The 22189-nt window shown below is 44.6% G+C and overlaps 1 long non-coding RNA gene across 1 annotated transcript; it reads right to left on the bottom strand.

The window, feature by feature from the left end:
- Nucleotides 1-1657: 1657 nt before the first annotated feature.
- LOC120933096 lies at nucleotides 1658-16223 on the bottom strand. The gene is made up of 4 exons (XR_005748064.1): nucleotides 16039-16223; nucleotides 7915-7995; nucleotides 3773-3873; nucleotides 1658-2086 (listed from the first exon to the last, which is right to left on the bottom strand). It is a non-coding gene; the product is annotated as an uncharacterized LOC120933096 (long non-coding RNA).
- Between the last annotated feature and the right edge of the window lie 5966 nt (nucleotides 16224-22189).

Here is a 22189-nt window from a genome sequence, read left to right as displayed (position 1 = left end):
ATATGTAATATTTAATTTGTAAATAAAGATATAAATGCATACACTAATTTAATATGATTTAATATATTTAATTTTTAATTATAATATTTAATTTGTTTATTTATAAACATATTCTGTAAAATTTTAGCTCTCTACCTTGTGACAAGCAAACGAAAATGTTTTTTGATTTGTTTCATAATGTATTTTGAGTTACAGTTCTTCATAATTATAAAGAAATAGTAATAATTGTTCATTAGTCTAAAATAAATTGGCACATGAAACTAAAAATAGGTATCAGTAATTGGTATCGGAGAAGAAGTATTAGTACTCAAATTTGGTCTTTAAAAAACTGGTATCGGTGCATCCCTAGTTTCAAGCATTGCTTTAAGCATTGACATGCCTCCTTTAGACCATGGTCCATTGGTCCAGTATGGTCACCTCCTAAATAAGCACCCTCTAGAGACAGCTAAACTCTCCAATAAGACATGGTGGTTTCATCCAACGTAGGTTTTACTTGTTAAAATGCAGTACAAGGGATGTTCACCGGTCATTTGAAGTGTAAAGAGGCACTAAGCTTTGTGCCCACTATGAAGGCTGGTAGCTAACCAAGGCAACATGGAGAAGAAGGGAGGGTCTATCTAAGGCAGTGTTTCTCAACCTTTTTTCAGTTAAAAATGTTGGACAATTTCGAGGCACCCGATTCTAAAATTTAAAAACTATTCTAATAGATTTGCAAATTGCAGCAACACCAATACACGTAGGACACCCAACATTGGAGGTGATTTATTCTTCCAAAGTAAATACACTTTTGCAAACTGGTACTGACTAGTATTCAAATGTTTATTTTCTCCCTTAATTTTTCGCCATCAATTAGCTAATAAGACCCCAAGCTGATGGAGAGAGGTGAGGGATGGTCAAACAAGGATGCTATGCAAGCAACTGACCTCTTCCTTATCAACTGATGATGTCATTGATCGTTAGGAGGTTCTAATGGTACACAATAAAAACCACCTGTGCGTTTGTGTAACTAAAAAGGCAGGTTTCATCCACCCACTAGCTTGTATACAATTTTGGGGCAATTTTTAGGCATTTAGCAAAGGCACCCTGGTTGAAAAAGACTGATCTAAGGACTAAACTAACTAGTCCCCAACATACTGGGAATCTAGAACAACATTTATAAATATAAAATAAAAAGCTGTAGTTACACTGAATTGGCACTAGATGTCAGCACCAAGACATGATTAATACATACATCAACTCCAATGCGACTGTAACGGATACAAAATAGATGTTTCAGAACATAATGTACTTTATATAAAATTTCCACCCCCTTTAATAAATCTGCATCAATGTTTCTGCTTCCTAGTAGTAGATCATAGCATGCAGCCCTCTACCTGATATGGTAAAATTCAGTTGTTAGTGAGGTAAGATCTGTTCCTTTGCTGTTTGCTACTTAACCTGATTATATACACTGATCAGCCAAAATATTATGACCACCCACCATAAACCTTGGAGGCACGGCCGCCACTAGAATTCTAAAGCTATGTTGTGGTATCTGGTACCAAGTCGTCAGTAGCAGATCCTTAAAGTATATATTAAGACTCATAAACATTGTTCAGAAATGCCAATTGTTGTTCAAGTATAACCCAATCCAACCGTGGTGAGGAAATCATCAGTGTTTTGTGTTGCAATCATTTTTATTGAAGGTAATAAGCATAGTAATGCACAACATACGGTAGAATACAGCTGATGATTGAAGGAAGAGTACAGGCAAATAGTAACAATCAGATACATATAGAGGAAGTGAGGGGTGCAGTCAGAATTACTCATATCTCTAATACACTCACAGTCTGTAGATGCCAACTGATTATTTCTATGCAGTACAATTTAACAGTATTCAGTGTTTACCGCCGATGTATAAAGAAAAGACTGCTTATAGTATAATAGTCATCAGGAGATAGAAAAGACATCAAATAAGCTAGTATAGAGAGAAGTGGGGGGATGCAAGGGAAAAGGAAATATTCTGTGTTTGTTTCATGAGATTTTCATTATTTTCTTCTAGTTTCCAGCACATCTGTAAAGCTCCATGGAGTTGTCGCCAGTTCATCTAAAAATGAGAAAGTGTATAGACAGAGATCATTACAATGGATGAAGGATAATGTTAAAACTCCTGCCTTGCCTTCAATCCTGCACAGTTGTACAGACTCCTCTCCTGTACTGTGATTACTTACTCTGATTTCACTGCACACTGTGAGCTTCTCACAATGTGCATTAGAAGCTGCAACAAGTTAGAAAGAGGCTTCCCTGATTTCTGGGGCCCGACATTACTGTCCCTGGCCCGCCCCTTTCATATATTATATTTCAATCATGGAGGCATCAGCATCACATATGGGCGCTACATAAGGTGGTCTGGATGCAAAAACAGCCTGCCTAATGCCGCGTACACATAGTCGGATTTTCTGTTGGAAAAACCTTTGATGTTTTTTCGGATGGAATTCCGCTTAAGCTTGGCTTGCATACACACGGTCGCACAAAAGTTCTCTGAACTTTCGACTGTCAAGAATGCGGTGACGTACAACACTACGATGAGCTGAGAAAATGAAGTTCAATGCTTCCGAGCATACGTCAAATTGTTTACAAACATGCGTCGGAATTTTGCGTGTCGGAATATGCATATTGGGATTTTTTTTAACCAAAATTTGTAGCAGAAAACATATTGGGCTGAATTGATGAAGAAATTACATTGTTTACATTTTTTTATTGGATAAGTTTTATAGCAGAGTAAAAAATATATATATTTTTTCAAAATGGTCAGGTTTTTTTAGAGCAAAAAATAAAAAATGCAGAGGTGAGCGAATACCAACAAAATAAGGCTCTATTTGTAGAACATACATTTTAGTTGGGTACCGTGTTGCACGACAGCGCAATTGTAAATTAAAGTAAAGCAGTGCCGCATCGCAAAAAAATACCTGGTCATAAAAGGGGGGTAAACCTTCAGGAGCTGAAGTAGTTAAGCCAGCCATACATTGATTGAATTGCAGCCGGTGTTCTGCCGAATAAGTTCCCCCGGCAGATAAGGACCCCCATGTACTGCGCAGGCGCGGCGCACCTCAACTGAGCCTCCGAAAATAGCCAAAGATGTAGAGCTGAGAGTCAGCTCTACACAGCGCCTGCGCACTGACTATGACACTGCCGCACGCTCCCGATGCTAGTGCTACTCTGCAAGGGGCGGGGGTGATTTTAGCAATAAAGTACACGTCTTAGCGGGGTGTGTTAAAACAAATGAAGGGCGGCTTTTGCACTGTTGATGGGCGGCTTTTGCAATGTGCCCCGCTAAGACGTGTACTGTATTGCTAAAATCACCCCTGCCCCTTGCAGAGTAGCACTAGCATCGGATCGTGCGGCAGTGTCATAGTCAGTGCGCAGGCGCCGTGTAGAGCGGACTCTCAGCTCTACATCTTCGGCTATTTTTGGAGGCTCAGTTGAGGTTCGCACTGCGAAAGCGCCGCCGGGGGAACTTTTTCGGCAGGACACCGGTTCAGCAGGGACAAGCTGAATTTTAATCCACTTCTGTACAACCAGCCAGTTGGAAAATTTTCACACAGAGTATTCTGACGGTGGAGAAGTCTCCTTGCTTCCAGAATACAATACCTCAGGGGGAGTGATTCCCCATCCACATTGAATGTGTGTATAGGGAATCGAGTCATTTGTTGCTTTCAACCAGAACAAAATGAATCATGTACGGGGCTGCCTTAATGTAACGTGATTCTAGTATCATCAGTTTTGTACTTACTGAGCATCACTTTTTTTTTTACTTTTCTAGACACCAGAGATGGCACATTTGGGATTGGGTTTCTCTTCATTACAATAACACACTCCCGCCTGGTTACAGGTCTAAAAAAAAAATATATATATTTTTAAAAGGTCAACCATAGACAAGAATATTACTATCTAATGACATAACAAGCACAGAGTGTAATGACATACATTAATTTCCTTTTAAAGCTGAACTCCTGGTTAAGCAAATTGTCTAAATGCAGGAGTCGTTTTTTATTCTTACTTCAATCTTGGTGAGCTTTGTATATTTTTTCCAATCCTGTGCAGTATTCCAATGTTAAACTTTGGAGCTTCTTGTAAGACCGGTTATTGCTGCTCTCTCCTTGTGCAGGGTGACTGGTCTTGTTTCTGCCCCCTCCTGTAATTTTCTGCAGGCAGCCTGTAGTGGGTGGAGCTACTAGGCCCCTCCCACAGCATTGCGCTCTGCACAAGTTATGTACAGCACAGTGATGATGTCACTGGTAATATCTGGGTTTGCAAAATTATTCAGTGCACACATAAATTGGATTTATATCCTTTGTAGCTATACAGGAATATATTAAAATTATAGTTATTTTTGTTAACCCCTTCCCACCGTCACCTCCCAATCCTTTGACAGGAGGTGGAGGCAGGCATTCCGATAATGTGAAAGCTGTGATTGGCAGTGTAATCTGCAGTGATTAAATCTGAACTCCAAACACATATAAAGTAAACACCATTTCGTCCAGTAATATCAGTAAAATCATGAAATTTAGTTTAGATACGTAGACAGCTGGAGTTAGGCAGAGGTTCCCTTACGGGTTGCTCCTACTCTTGGTGGAGTTTAATTTGGGTGGCCCTATATAAGGTGGGTGGAGCTTTGGCTCAGGGTCATTCTTGGTCGGAAACCAGAGAGAGATGGAGGTTTCTGCCAGTGGTGTATGTGCTCTTCCCTATGGGGTAGGGGCTGATGGAATATACTCTCTACTATCTCCAACAACTCTAATATGTATCAAGAGGGAAAACTGAAAATGGGAGATGCTGGAACGGTATCCTTCAGAGAAACAAAGGTTAGCATTTCCCTTATCATTATTCACTGAGTTATATGAGTAAAGAAGTTTGCTTGCATCTGGAAGCCTCTGTGTGATATTTTATGGAATTAAGTACTTTTGTCAGCCAATAACTGGGGAATGAAATATGAGGTCTGCTTACTGGTGCAAGCCTAACCGTCTGGGCCCTGGAAGCTGACTTGTGGACCACACATGTAGGCAGGGGCGTCGTTAGGCCCGGGCTTGGGGGGCTGGAGCCCCGAATGTGAGCCCGAAAAGCCCAGAGTCTCAAAAAGGCACCATTCTATGTTTAGCCCCGAACGCCGCCGAGCAGGGAGCAAACCGATCCGCCGAGTCACAGGTCCCGCCTTCCGGAGCCATGCAGAACATATATTGGACGTCCCAGTGGACCAGTGTCCAACCATGGGATCTGTGACGTCCATCACATACCTCCCAACCGTCCCTGATTTCGTGGGAATGTCCCGCGATTCGCGGTAAATCCCGCGTTCCCGCGAACAGCGTTATTTTTCCAGAGATTTAGCGCACCCCGCGACTACCGCGATTCGCGCTAATTCCCGCGGTCCCTCAGTTCGCGGTAAATCCAGCGGTCCCGCGATTGGTGACAAACCCCCCCCCAGCTCAACAACTACTCTGATCCGCAGACCCTCCCCCGCTCAACAGCTTTGATCCGCAGAACCCCCCCGCTCAACAACTGTGATCCACGGAATTCCCCCCCCGCTCAACAACTTTGATCCGCGGCCCCCCCCCTCGCTCAACAACTATGTTTGGGGGGTATTCTCATTTGTCCCTCATTCTGAAGTTGAAAAGTTGGGAGGTATGCCATCATACGCGCCGCGCCGCATCACAACACAGATCCATGCGCGCCGCTCAACTCCAGCCCCAGCTCTCTCATTGCGATCCGGGGAGAGAGGGAAAGAGCCGGAGCCGAGGAGTATCGCGATCTACCGGAGGAGTCTCCGCACCGACAACTGCTGCAGCCGCCGCTCACCGACCCGACCCGACCAGCCAAAGGTAAGAGGAGCCTCCCTGTCCCAGCCTGCAGCCTTCTCCCTCCCTGAGCAGGAGGACGGTCCATCCATGTATTGTACCGGGAGAGGACACCAACTCCTGAGCTGTCCCTGCAGCAGATGGGGGATTTCATTGTCACATGTCACTGAGTGTCACAGTCTGCCGAGAAAAGTACTACATGGGATCTGTCAGTTAGAAGAACAGATCCCCCCCCCCCCCGGGGTGTGATCACAGCTTAGTACATAGGTTGGTGCCCATAGCATCTCTCACCTTGGCTTTCAGTCTGTCACAGTTGTGCCAAGAACAACGGGGTGTCTGTATCTGTCTCATTGCAATCAAAATAGTGACTGTTTTTGGTGGAATTATTCTTTAACATTTAGTTACAGTGCAGTGTTTACTGATCTGCATGGACTGTCATGGTAGCAAGCTACTACAGTTGATCCATAGATAGTGGAGAAGTTGACAGGAACTCAGACCAAATATTCTCTTACAAGAAAAATAAATGCAAGGAAACATGTTATTGGCTGCTTTTGCTTTCTTCCCATGGTGGACATAAATACTTTAGAGTTTATATCCTGTTCTCATAGACATTATAAAGTGTCTACCCCATTTATTCAATTTTGTATAATCATTATATGCTTAACAAGATCCTATGGAGGCTGTTCTGTCTATTACAAGTTTATTAGTCAAGAAGAGTTACTTCAAACTATTTCTTTCATTTAGAGATTTACTTTACTGTCACCACCCAGCAGTAGTTTATGGGTTATATTGCCCAAAATCCCCATCCAATTGCATCTCTGTTCACACCTGAGCTGTGCTGGTGCTGTGGGCGGATTGTTGGCAGAGTGAAGAGCTCGGTGTGTCTGATCAAGGGCATCGGAGTGTGGAACAGGAGGCAGAAGAGTCTTCTCCATACCTCCTTGTGCCTGCTGGCCGTGCAGGCAATGAAATCCAAGCAGTCTCTGTCTCCTCTCCTCCTCTGGCTGTCTGCTGTGACACATGCTGCACACCGCATACTACTCCTGAGGCTGAACTGAACTGCAGGACACCTGGACACACAAAGTCTGTCTCCTGGTCAGGTAGGTGAGGTCAGTGTATGTATGTCCGGTAAGGACGGTCAGTGTATGTATGTCAGGTAAGCATAGGTGTGTGCAGCCTATGGCATTAGGGTGTGCACACCAAAGCTCAAACACACATGCGTGTGTAATATACCGTATATATGGCAGTGGGCAAGTCAGTAGGGCTTTTTCAGCAGGGCAGAGATTGGTGTCAGTGTCTTTATTTGTGTTATTATTATTATTATTTGTTTACAATTTTATTTTTATTATTAATTTTTTTAAATATATATATATATATATATATATATATATATATATATATATATATATATATATATATATATATTTTTTAGGAGACCTGTTGGGGGGCTTTGGTGAAATATCAGTGGTCTAAACAGACCCCTGATGTCTAACTTTTGAGACAGAGAAAGGGAATGAGGACAGAGATTCCCCAGTCCCTTTCTCTGCAGCCAGGCAGCAGGGGGAATCTGCACAGTGCAGGGTGATTAGGGTGTGCCCAGGCACACCTTACACCCTATGTGCGCACGCCTATGCAGGTAAGGTAGGTCAGTGTATGTATGTCAGGTAGGTGAGGTCAGTGTATGTATGTCAGGTAAGGTAGGTCAGTGTATGTATGTCAGGTAAGGTAGGTCAGTGTATGTATGTCAGGTAGGTGAGGTCAGTGTATGTATGTCAGGTAGGTGAGGTCAGTGTATGTATGTCAGGTAAGGTAGGTCAGTGTATGTGTGTCAGGTAGGTGAGGTCAGTGCATCCAAAAGGCTGAGATGCCACAAGAAACACCTCTAAGAACTGTTCCGTACTCCGAGATCAACAGATCCAATTTAAATATCTGTAGTCTGGTGTCTCCTTACACACTGACACACAATGGGTCAGTATCATAGCATTTTCATAAGAACTGGTCAGAAATTGCACCCTACAAATTTCTTTCATCACATCTTTTCATTAAACAAGAAACCCCAAAGACTCTTATAATGCAACCTTACCACTTGACCAGGGCAATCAGGATTACAGGCCAGGGACTTATATGCAGCTTCTTTGCTTGTGCACGCTCCCTTGTAGCAGACCTGCAAAGGCAGAACAATTTCCATGAATCCATGAGATATTCACATTGTACATCATCTGAAGAATAGACAATTGGCTTCATATCCTATAAAGTAGCACACTTATATGAGTGTTCCCACACACACACACACACACAATTCATCAGTCAGGTATATACAGTATGCATGTCAAGTCTTTTAAATACCTGTAAAGAAAAATAAACAATGGAACTAAATACATTTTGTCACCAGTTTTAATGGGCTAAATATTTCAGGAAATATACATTACATACAGTATCAATAAAACCTTGATTGAGTACTGTGGTTGGAGTGGCCAAGTACCCATAAAATGTCATTAAAGCCTAACCTTTTTAAAATGTATTTATTGGTAAGTCTGGGGAAGAATGAGGACCTGGTCACACTGGGCCGGATTCAGATACATTGGTGTATCTTTCCGGGTGGCGTAACGTATCTCAGATGCGTTACGTCGCCGTAAATTAGGGCGCAAGTTCCGCATTCAGAAAGAACTTGCGCCCTTAGTTACGGCGGCGTAACGTATGTGTGTCGGCGTAAGCCCGCCTAATTCAAATGTAGATGATGTGGGCGTGTTTTATTTAAATTACATGTGACCGTATTTGAAGTTTTTTACGAACGCCAGTGCGCATGCTCGAAATTACGCCGAAAATCGTCAATGCTTTAGACGTGAACGTAACTTACGTACAGCCCTATTCGTGAACGACTTACGCAAACAACGTAAAATATACAAGACTCGACGCGGGAACGACGACCATACTTAACATTGGCTACGCCTCATATAGCACGGGTAACTTTACGCCGGTAAAAGCCTAACGTAAACTACATAAAAAAATGCGCCGGGGGGATGTACGTTTCTGAATCGGCGTATCTACCTAATTAGCATGTTCATCGCGTAAATATACGGAAGCGCCACCTAGCGGCCAGCGTAAATATGCAGCCTAAGATACGACGGTGTAAGACACTTACGCCGGTCAGATCTTAGGGAAATCTATGCGTAACTGATTCTATGAATCAGTCGCATAGTTACGACCCCGCACACTCAGAGATAAGACGGCGTATCCGGAGATACGCCGTCGTATCTCCTTTCTGAATCCGGGCCAATATGTGCAGTGCCTGTCATTTTTCTGCATTAGATTAACACCAGTCACCAAAAGGAAACATGAAAACCTGTTGTTTTCTATTAGGTGGATTCACATAGACCGCCCTAACTTTGCGGCGGCGTAGTGTATCGTGTTTACACTACGCCGCCGTAAGTTAGCGAAGCAAGTACATGATTCACAAAGTACTTGCCTGCTAAGTTACGGCGGCGTAGCGTAAATTGGGCGGGCGTAATGGCGCCTAATTCAAATTTAGCTGAGGGGGCGTGTTTTATGGTAATGGGGGTGACCTTACGTGATTGACGTATTTTACGAACGGCGCATGCGCCGTCCGCCTACATATCCCAGTGTGCATTGCGGCAAAGTACGCCGCACAGTCCTATTGGTTTCGATGTGGACGTAAATTACGTAAATCCCTATTCACGGACGACTTACGCAAACAACGTAAAATTTTTGAATTTCGACGCGGGAACGACGGCCATACTTAACATTACTATTCCAGCTATTTGATGGAATAACTTTAGGCCTGATAATGCGTTACGTAAACGGCGTATCTGTATTGCATCGGCCGGGCGTACGTTCGCGAATAGGCGTATCTAGTGATTTACATATTCTACGCCGACCGCAATGAAAGCGCCACCTAGCGGCCAGCCTAAATATTGCACCCTAAGATACGACAGCGCAAGCCGTCATATCTTAGATAGGTTTAAGTGTATCTCAGTTTGAGAATACACTTAAACTTAGGTCGGCGCAGATTCCGAGTTAGGTCGGCGTATCTACTGATACGCCGGCCTAACTCTCTGTGAATCCACCTATATGTGCCTTGTTAAAATCACATCACAATGCTGGTATTATTATCATTTACATTGTTTTTTATTCTAATCATGTACTTTGTATAATTAATAAATGAATTGTTCGTGTATCTCGGTATCTATTCCAAATTATGGAAAGTTAAGACCCATTATCCTTCCCATTTGGATATGTGTTATTCATGCTCTATGTATGTATACAGACAAAATACTGTGATAATAGTCAGGTTTATGGATTATCGTACTAATCTGACACGTAATAAGTGCCAATTATCAATTATTCGTATTGACTGCGTGACTCATTTAACTGCTTGTCCACCGCCGGCCGTCAAATGACGGCGGGAGGAAGACCCTCTTGTTCTGGGTGGACGTCATATGATGTTGCGCCTTCACAAGCCACTAGGGGTCGCGCGCGTCACTGGAGACCTGATGCGCATTCCCCGGCGGCCGCGATGGCCGCCGGGCACCCGCGATTGCCCAGTAACTGAGCAGGACCGTGGATCTGTGTGTGTAAACACACAGATCCACATCCTGTCAGGGAGAGCAGACAGCTGGTGTGTCACTTGTACATAGGGACAACCGTCGATCACCTCCCCCAGTCATTCACCTCCCCCCACAGTAAGAATCACTCCCTAGGGAACAGATAAACCCTTTGATCACCCCTAGTGTTAACCCCTTCCCTGCCAGTCATATTTATACAGTAGTAATCAATGCATGTTTATAGCAGGGATTGCTGTATAAATGTGAATGGTCCCAAAAATGTGTCAAAAGTGTCCAATGTGTCCGCCGGAAGGGGGTGAAAGTGCCAAGTAGGCAAGTGGTTAAAGTCCCACTCTGCTAGCTCTCCTTTTCTCAACTAATAGGGATAGCGGCGTGACTAGGTCACTGCCTCATTCAAATGCTCTTTTCTCACAATGCTGGTGTGATGTGTGGTGTTTAGTTGTGTGCAAAAATGGGAACACGTTGCATTTTTCTGCAGTGCACTGGATGGCACCGGAGGTCAGAGACCCAAATGGAGTGTTCAGTTTGTACACTTCCAAAAAAGTGAAAAAAATGTCAACAGAGCATTGCACTGCCTCCTCACTTTCTGTCTGGTTTTTATTTCTGTTTGTGACCCCATTGTGGAAAGTTATATTTAACAGACAGTAATATAAGACTGACAGAGGCTTTAACCCAAAACGATTAAATCCAAAAACAAAAAAATGTTTTGGTGGGAATTGGACTTTAAATGGACACTGGGGTTGATTTACTAAAACTAGAGAGTGCAACATCTGGTGCAGTTCTGCATGGTAGCCAATCAGCTTCTAACTACAGCTTGTTCAATTAAGCTTTGACAAATACAAATTGGAAGCTGATTGGACTCTATGCAGAACTGCACTGGATTTTGCACTCTCCAGCTTTAGTATATCAACACCACTGGGTCTTTAACCACCTAACGACCATCCCATGTTCATTTACTGCAGCAGGACGGTTGTTGTGCACTGGATCATGTATCTGATATGTGATCAGCGATTCCGGGTAAGGGGTGTGCGTGCCCACTGCCCCGACTGTGCTGTGATTTGTTACAGCACATGCCGATCAGCGGGTCCGGACCAATGATTGATCACCAGGACCCACTGATCTGCTCCCTCATTAATGGAAGAGAGTTCTGTGTTGTAAACAACACAGAGCTTTGAAAACGTATAGGTAAACTTGCTGTTTTTTTCATTCCCTGCGAAGGGGAAAAAAACAGGATCACTTAGAAAAAGCAGCACATATTGCACACATTTCACTTTGTTAGGCACACAGTTAACCCCTTGATTGCCCCTAGATGTTAACCCTCTCCCAGCCAGTGCCATTAGTACAGTGACAGTGTATTAGCGCTATTTACTGTATTAGTGTCACTATTGATATCAATGTCAGTTATTCAGTTAGTGTACCCCCCAGCCAGTGACAGCAAGTGTCAGAGTGCCCACCACATTACCAAAGTCCCACTATAAGTCACTGATCACCGCCATTACTAGTATAAAAAAAATCCAGTGTATATATAACATCGTTTGTAGACGCTATAACTTTTACGCCAAACCAAATAGTATACACTTACTGTTTTTTTTGTTTTTTTTTACCAAAAGACATGTAGTAGAATACATTTTGGCCTAAATTCATGAAGATTTATTTTTTAGTTTTCATTGGATATAACCAATAGCAGAAATTTTCAGTCTTTTTTCGTTTATATAATAGAAGAAAAAAAAAACAGCCAAAAGAAAGCTTTATTTGTACAGCATTGCATGACTTTGCTATTGTCAGTTAAAGCAGAGCAGTGCTGAATAGCAAAAAATGGCCTGGTCATGAAGGGGTAAAACCTTCTGGAGGGCAAGTGGTTATAGAGACTTTCAGGGAAATGTGGCAGTCTCTGCACATACAAAAAGGTTGTAGCACTTTCTGTGCAGCAGCTGTAGTCTCTCCCATATTTACACTTTTTTTACTTTAGCGCAAGTTTTTTGAATTAGAGTCTTTGCACATAGTTCACCCCTCAGGCATAAGCCAAGTCACACTCCCTCATCACCTTCTCGATTTCAGCATCCTTGTCTGTAAAAGCTCTGGTGTCAGAGCCTAAACAGAGGAAGGACAGTATGACAGAGGCCTGTGACTGGCTGCTTAAGCCCAAGAGCCATCACGAAAGAGGAAGTCACATGCTCCCTCATACTCGGAAGCCTAGCTCTATTAAATTCCAAAAACAGATTAGATCTGCTAATATTCATAGTCAGGGCCGGTGCAAGGATTTTTGACACCCTGGGCGAAACCTAATTTTGCCGCCCCCCCCCCTCACACACACACACATTGACTCCGCCCCTCACTAAAAAAATTGCGGCACCTATTTCCTCAGCAGTGGTCCACAGGTTTGCACCTGTGCCTCTGGACCTTCTCACCCCATCACTGTATCACTCTGCATGCCTGTTCCCCTCTGCACACACCCCCTCCCCCTGTACATCTGCCCCCCACACACATCTGCTACCCCTCTGTAACCCCCTTGCACATCTGCCCCCCCACACACATATCTGTTCCCTCTCTGTACCCCCTGCACATCTGTCCCCCCCCCACACACACCCCTGTTCCCCCCTGCACACCTGTCCCCCCTACACACATATCTGTTTCCCCTTTGTACCCCCTGCACACCTGTCCCTCCTACACACACACACACACATCTGTTCCCCTCTGTACCCCCCTGCACATCGGCCCCCCCCCCCACACACACATCTGCCCCCCCAAACACATATCAGTACCCCCCTGCACGCCCCCCCCCCACACACACACATTCAGTACCCCCCTGCACATCTGCCCCCCCACACATATCAGTACCCCCCTGCACGTCCGTCCCTGTCCCCCACACACACATATAAGTACCTCCCTGCACATCTGCCCCCCCCCACACACACACACCCCTGTTCCCCCCTGCACACCTGTCCCCCCTACACACATATCTGTTTCCCCTTTGTACCCCCTGCACACCTGTCCCTCCTACACACACACACACATCTGTTCCCCTCTGTACCCCCCTGCACATCGGCCCCCCCACACACACACATCTGTCCCCCCCACACACATTCAGTACCCCCCTGCACATCTGCCCCCCCCAAACACATATCAGTACCCCCCTGCACGCCCCCCCCACACACACATTCAGTACCCCCCTGCACATCTGCCCCCCCACACATATCAGTACCCCCCTGCACGTTTGCCCCCCCCCCAAACACATATCAGTACCCCCCTGCACGCCCCCCACACACACATTCAGTACCCCCCTGCACGTCTGCCCCCCAAACACATATCAGTACCCCCTGCACGTCTGTCCCTGTCCCCCACACACACATATCAGTACCCCCTGCACGTCTGTCCCTGTCCCCCACACACACACACACCCCTGTTCCCCCCTGCACACATATCTGTTTCCCCTTTGTACCCCCTGCACGCCTGTCCCTCCTATACACACACACACACATCTGTTCCCCTCTGTACCCCCCTGCACATCGGCCCCCCCACACACACATCTGTCCCCCCCACACACATTCAGTACCCCCCTGTACGTCTGCCCCCCCCAAACACATATCAGTACCCCCCTGCACCCCCCCCCCCCACACACACATTTAGTACCCCCCTGCACATCTGCCCCCCCACACATATCAGTACCCCCCTGCATGTCCGTCCCCCACACACACATATCAGTACCCCCCTGCACGTCTGCCCCCCCCAAACACATATCAGTACCCCCCTGCACGCCCCCCCACACACACATTCAGTACCCCCCTGCACATATCAGTACCCCCATGCACGTCCGTCCCCCACACACACATATCAGTACCCCCCTGCACGTCTGCCCCCCCCAAACACATATCAGTACCCCCCTGCACGCCCCCCCAACAAACACATTCAGTACCCCCCTGCATGTCTGCCCCCTCAAACACATATCAGTACCTCCCTGCACGTCCGTCCCTGTCCCCCACACACACATATCAGTACCTCCCTGCACATCTGTCCCCCCCACACACATATCAGTACCCCCCCTGCATGTCTGCCCCCCCCCACACACACACATCAGTACCCCCCTGCACGTCTGCCTAAGCCGCCTGCAATGCACTATTAACTTAACAGAGTCAATGCAGAGTAAGAAGCAGAGTCAGTGTTTGCTTTTTTTGTGACTGGGCGCAGGCTACAGCACGGAGCGCTGCCTGTGCTTCCACTATACCTGAGCCAGCGGCGGTGATTACTTTACTCCGGGTCCAGTAGAGTGGCGCTGCCCCTGCCTGTCCTTTCAAACCAGATCCCGAGCGCCCAGGAGGAGGGGGGAGCGGATATCACGCCAAGCCCGGCCGCCGTAGTTACACTACATGCAGCCACAGGGCTCCCATCTCATCCTCCCCCTCCACCGATCATGCGGCACTTCCGGCCGGCTGCTTCTTATCCCGGTGCATTGCCATGAAATGTGATTTGCCATGAAATGTGATGGTCCGCCTCCATCACATCCTATTGGCTCACTCCTGTCACGTGACATATTTAAACGTCATCAGTCTCAGCTAGGCTATCATAGGGAGAGGATCTCCTCTCCCTGTGATAGCTGAAGCTGCACGGAGCTGGTATATACTGTTAGGAAGGAGAAGCCAGTGTGATATGCACAGCTCTGTGAGGAGCAGCCTGTGTTGCAGTGAGTGCATTGCTGGTGTAACAATGTATATAAACAATGATCGCACACACATCTAAAGGCTGCCTCTCCCCTCCTCCTGCTCTCAGGCTGTGTGGCCAGCAGCACACACACACACACACCATGGGCAGCCTGTATAATGGAGCAGCCTCCCATCTGCCTGCCCCCCTCTCCTCTCTCTTAGCCCTTTGAAGAGCTGCACGGGGGTTGACCTCCCTGGGCTGACCTCCCTGGGTGTGCGAGTAAGCTACATTTACTACTACAGCTCCGTGCAGCTTCAGCTATCACAGGGAGAGGAGATCCCCACCCTATGATAGCCTAGCTGAGACTGATGACGTGTCTATATGTCACATGACATGAGTGAGCCAATGGGATGTGATGGAGGCGGACCATCACATTTCATGGCAAATCGCATTTCATGGCAATGCACCGGCTCTCTTCCCTCAGACCATCTTCTCACTGCCGCCGCGCCGCTACTGCAGGCTGGGGATGGAGCGGTCCGTCGGTATTCACAGGCGCAACCGCCGGTCCTGGTGGGATTTTAATAATCTGAATCCCAGCGAGTGGCCGGGGATCCGGATTTTGGCACTCCCCCTAATCTGGCGCTCTAGGCAGCCGCCTGATCTGCCTATTGCTAGCGCCGGCCCTGTTCATAGTCATGTACTAATTGTGTACAGACTTTAGTAGATAGGACACAGGACACAGAACTACTGTATGCATACTACAGCAAGACATGCTTTTGATCTCCTCTCAATTGTGGTAAGAAGTAAAGATTACTGGATGGGGAAGCAAGCAAGTGGGAAAATCTTGAACTTGTTACTTGGACCTACACTAAATATTAACACAGACATTCTGAGAACCAAAGAGATGGTGGTATTTTTGGACCCTATAACTCTTGATTTCCGAATTTCAAAAGCAGTAGTGAAAGGTCAACAGTGTAGAAGCTCACCTTCTCCTCTCCACACCTTGTTCCATTCCGTACCAGTCCAGATGGGTGCGAGACTCCGCTGCAGAGACCAATATTAAATGGGCGGCCATTGATATTAGGATAGTGTCTTTTATTTTTGCAGTAGATAAGACCACATTTTATATCCCTAGCAGGAGACAAAGATTACTTACAAAAATAACCATACATTTTACTGTGTTGATACAACATATATATTATCAGGTTTATGTGGTAAGACAGTGTAATGAATGAGCCTTGGCGCTTCAGTGAAAGACTCATGGCTGGCAGAAGCATGGTGGCAATTCTTGACCAATCTCTCAACAAATAATGCAGGGAATGCTTTTGGCTGTCTTTAATAGAAGAGGACAAGAGAGGTCTAGTTTTTAATGAGGGACTCAGATTGAGATTATTATTGGGTTTACAGTGATCAGACATCTGTCTTGGACTTCTGGTTAGGGCAAACTTTTGTTGTTTAAACGTATACTTGCTATATGTGTGCTGCAAAATAGTTGTGGCCTAGTCCTTCTAACCGAAACAATTTCAGAGTTACCGGTTGTGACATTGTGTATGTTGTTATGCCTATGCTTCCTTACAGTCAGCGGTGATGACAAAGTGCAGTAATCCAAATATCTAACCAAGTTTTAAATTATTGAGGTAATGACATTAATCCCTTGGCACTAACCGCCTCCCAGCTCTTTAAGACTTCTAAAAATGGGGAGGCAGAGGCGGGCATTTGGGTCACATGATCAATGTGATTGGCTGTCACAGCGGTCACATGATCGGAAAGCATCCAATCACAAAATATGCATCGGAAGCTTACCAACCACATGTGACTACCATGCTGGGAGTGTGCAGGGAGCTCTCTGTCATCATGATAAGTCATTTAGACAGAACCGCATATATGCAGCCACTTGGTTTATGAGTGATCTCTGGTAATAGAGCCTCCTGTATACACACACACACATATATATATATATATATATATACACACATATATACACACACAGTACCTCACATTTTTGCAAATATTTTATTATAACTTTTCATGTGACAACACTGAAGAAATCGCACTTTGCTACAATGTAAAGTAGTGAGTGTACAGCTTGTATAACAATGTAAATTTGCTGTCCCCTCAAAATAACGCACCACACAGCCATTAACGTCAAAACCGCTGGCAACAAAAGTGAGTACACCCCTAAGTGAAAATGTCCAAATTGGGCCCAAATTGTCAATATTTTGTGTGGCCACCATTATTTTCCAGCACTGCATTAACACTCTTGGGCATGGAGTTCACCAGAGCTTCATAGGTTGCCACTGGAGTCCTCTTCCACTCCTCCACAATGACATCACAGAGCTGGTGGATGACAGGCTGACCCCCCACCCATTCAACCTCTGCAGCAATGCTGGCAGCACTCATACGTCTATTTCCCAAAGACAACCTCTGAATATGATGCTAAGCACGTGCACTCAACTTCTATGGTCAACCATAGCGAGGCCTGTTCTGAGTGGAACCTCTCCTGTTAAACCACGGTATGGTCTTGGTCACCGTGCTGCAGCTCAATTTCAGGGTCTTGGCAATCTTCTTATAGCCTAGACCATCTTTATGTAGAGCAACAATTCAAATTCAAATACCCAGAGAGTCCTTTGCCATGAGGTGCCATGTTGAAATTCCAGTGACCAGCATGAAAGAGTGAGAGCGATAACACCAAACACACCTGCTCCCCATTCACACCTGAGACCTTGTAACACCAACGAGTCACATGGCATCGAAGAGGGAAAATGTTTAATTGGGCACAATTTGGTAATTTTCACTTAGAGGTGTATTTGCTTTTGTTGCCAGCGGTTTAGTGCATAATTCCAACAAGATAATTACCCCAAACACACCTCCAAGACAAGCACTGCCTTGCTAAAGAAGCTGAGTGTAAAGGTTATGGACTGGCCAAGCATGTCTCCAGACCTAAACCCTATTAAGCATCTGTGGGGCATTCGCCAACTGAACTTTTGTTGCCAGCAATTTAGACATTAATGGCTGTATGTTGCGTTATTTTTGAGGGGGCAGCAAATTTACACTGTTATACAAGCTGTACACTCACTACTTTACATTGTAGTAAAGTGTAATTTCTTCAGTGTTGTCACATGAAAAGATATAAGAAAACATTTACATACCCTGGCAGAATTTATGATTTTTTGGCCATTTTCAGAGAATATGAATTTGTGTTGATATAGGATATGAGCGCCCTGAATAACCTCTATCACCACTGCGCCAAAAGAAAATAATAGTGAACAAAAACTAAAGCTGCTACTTGGTATATACCGTATTTATCAGCGTATACCGCACACTTTTTTGCCCTTAAAATCAGGGCAAAATCGTGGGTACGCGATATACGCCGATACTCGCTTCCCGCGCTCTGTTTGAACGCGGCCACCGACATATACCGAGCACACTCGGTCATGCTCGGCTCCCCTTGCGGTTATGCGAGAGAAGCCGAGAGGAGCCGAGCGTGGCCGAGCGTGCCCGAGTGTACTGCGATCGGTATATGTTGGCGGCGGCGGCGTTCAAACACAGCGCAGGAAGCGGCGATCGGCTCAGAGACCAGCGCGTGAAAAGCGGGGAGGACACCACGAAGGCCGCAGACGGACGCCGGACCGGACAAGGCTGCCGATGGACGCCGGGCAAGACACCAAAACGGTAAGTAATAATAAAAAAAAAAATTCAGGAATTGCAAGTCCACATTAGGGGTGCGCGCTATACGCGGGTGCGCTCAATACCCCGATAAATACGGTAAATAGTGAAACAGAAAGAACTTAACTTAAAACGAACTAATTGAGATAAAACAATAGTAGCGCTACTAAATAAATATCTATATACTAAAACATAAATAAATAAATATATAGTGACATATAAACTCAATAAAGTCCATAAATAAATTATGAAATTGATGAAAAATGTCTTGAAAACGCACTCACCACATGGATCTGCCTTTCACTCTTGTGTTAGGCTAAATCGCTTGTGTATAATTCTACAAATGGAAGAAAACGACTCTCAACTGGAATACCGTGGTAATTCTCAATATGTTCACATATAAAAACAAAAGAAGTGTTCCAATAGTGTAAAATTGTACTGTACCACCAGTTTAATGCAGAATCACAGTTACACTTCAATCATTAAACTCACATGTAAAAAATGAAAAATCTGCTTCAAATAAAAACCACAGCAAACTTTCGTGATAGGTTGGCTCTGCATTGCTAAATGGCCACGGCGGACCTGATGTGTTGTGCTTAGTTGGTACAATCTTAGCCCACTCCAGAGTCCCGGCTCACGGTAACGGTAAGTTATTAAACAGCAGGGGCATCTCTAGTCAGTGAAGCTAGTAAGATTGTGGCCACGCCCCCGACATGTTTCGTAATAATGTATGCTTATTCATGGGATTGGCCACTGAGCTGTCCCCCACTTCCTTTATAGAATTCCCATGCCGATCACGTGAGTGTCCATCTAGCGCATGCGCACCTGTCATGTCCCCATGATCGCAAAGCACAGCTATCAATGGAGCCAGGATGTGAAAAACTGCCATGATGAGCCATCATTCAACCACCGCATCCTCACATCCATTACTGCACTAACTTAATCTACAGAGTGGCAAACGGCATATGCATAAAACTTAAAATGAATACATTGAACATTCGAAAAAAAGAGAACCACATATACTATTAATGATAAACAGTACAATACATATCTATAATAAAAATGAATGATTAGTTCTGGTAGGCACCCTATGAAATTCTGAGAATAACCAGTACTACAACAATGACCCAGAATCTGATAATAAACTAATGCTAATGTTAGTAAAATACAACTCCAGTAAAAAAGGCACATACATCGCCCATCAATATAACTACCAATCAAAGGTATGAAGTGCACGATGCAATACTGCCATTTATTGATGTAGTGACTTCCAATCAAAGTTGGTGCACATCATAGACTACCAACAAAATTCACTGGCCAATTTCGTCCGCACTGTGCACACCATCTCTCAACTGAAATATAATAAATGAGCATCCATGTCTCCTGACCTCAATATTATTGAGCCACTCTGGCAAGATCTCAAATGTTCAGTTCATGCAAGACAGCCCAAGAATTTACAGGAACTGGAGGCTCTTTGCCAAGAGGAAGGGACAGATTTACCATCTGAGAAGATAAAGATCCTCATCCACAAATACCACAAAAGGCTTTAAGCTGCCATTGATGTCAAAGGGGGGGGGGGGGGGGGGGATACACGGTATTAAGAACTGGGGTATGTAAACTTTTGATCAGGGTCATTTGTGCAGTTTCTGTTGCCATTATGATTTAAATAGAGTAAACATAGTTGATTGATAATAAATGGCTTCAGCCGAACACTAACCGTGAGTGAAAGAAAAGTTTTTGTGTTATTCATATTCTCTGAAAAATGGGCAAGAAATCATAAATTCAGCCAGGGTATATAAACTTATTAGCACAACTCTATCTATCTATCTATCTATCTATCTATCTATCTATCTATCTATCTATCTATCTATCTATCTATCTATCTATCTATCTATCTATCTATCTTTTACACACTAGTCACCTCTACAAAATATATATATATATATTTGTAGAGGTGAATTTAAATGTACAGAGAGTAACATTTGAAAGCACCAATAGTGAACATAGTATTGTCAGTGCTGACAAGAAGGAAAACATTTCCTGCTTTGAGCTTTGGTCAGTCACACTTCCTACCTGCCACATTCATAGTTTTAGTACTTGGCCAGCACAGCACTGGTATTTGTTATTTTACACACTTGAACAGTTCAGATTACAAAGTCTACCCTCTGAAATATTGTGACTGTATAATTTTTTCACCTTAATAGGAGCTGCTTTTATTTATATATATATATATATATATATATATATATATATACTCACGGAACAGGACATTTGACATATGTGTTCCCCGACTGAGTACAGTATCCAAATTGAGTGCCAGCCAAGTTTTGTTCAAAGCAGTCATCAGTACCTACAACAGCATCTGAAACAAACAGCAAGAAAGATAATGACAACGGCATTGTGTTGACTTACGAGACTAGTTGTACCGCTATCTATTTTTTTGGATCTAGAGATTTCCATTGCTGATCGACAGTTGGTTACTAAAACCTTTTTTAAACCAACCGACCGCAATGTATAGTTGTCACTACAGTTCATGGCTTAAGTCCGTACCACACAGCCGACTGCTTCGGATTAGGAGAAACTGCACAAATCTTACTGACTTTCATGTACAGGCTGATGTTCTTAAATCTAAATTTGTTGAAAAGGGTTACAACCTGTTAGCCATTGATGAAGAAATACAGAACATTTATTTACTTGATAGACGCTCCCTTACTGTTGAACAGTTCGAACGGACACCAGATTCTAAATTTAAATGGTCTTTTACTACTCAGTTTTCCGTACAGCTCAGACAAATCAAGAGCATTCTGAATCGCCACTGGAAAGTACTTAAAGTGGAGTTCCACCCTGAAAAAATGTTTTGCTCAAAAAAAAAAAAAATGTTACTTACCCGAAATAGCTGTTGCTATGCAGAAGTCCCGAATCTGCCTCTTCATCCTCCACGGTGGATCCTCTTCCTCCTCCTACACTCTATTTCTTCTTGTGAATAGGGCACGCTGCATTCTGGGAAATGTGTGTATCCCAGAAAGCAGCTGGCCCATACACAAAGCTCCGCACTGCTCGCACATGCGCAGTAGGAAACGGGCAGTGAAGCCGCACGGCTTCACTGCCTGTTTCCCTTACTGTGGATGGCAGTGCCTGGAGCTGCCAGGATCGAGGATCGGCCTTGGTGGGGGCCGACATCGCTGGTGACTAGGACAGGTAAGTGTCCTTAGTAGCTGCTGACTTTAATTTTTTTTTTTTACTGGACCTCCGCTTTAAAAATGACCCGGTATTGGGTCTGATACTTTCTGAAAATGCTGGTATCATCTATATCATTTATAGGGGAGCTCCGTCCATTAGGAACCAAATTGCTCCTAATGTGGCCGACCCTCCATTAAAACCAATTTTGAAAAACAGATAGCTTTCTATCCACTATACTTCCTCTGTTTACCATATGAAACACTTTACTACATGCACGAACCGTTTTATTAT

Source organism: Rana temporaria, chromosome 3, assembly GCF_905171775.1.
Source record: "Rana temporaria chromosome 3, aRanTem1.1, whole genome shotgun sequence".
Taxonomy (NCBI): Eukaryota; Metazoa; Chordata; class Amphibia; order Anura; family Ranidae; genus Rana; species Rana temporaria.
The sequence above is the reverse complement of the archived record's forward strand: the minus strand, read 5'-3'. Positions and strand labels throughout refer to the sequence as shown.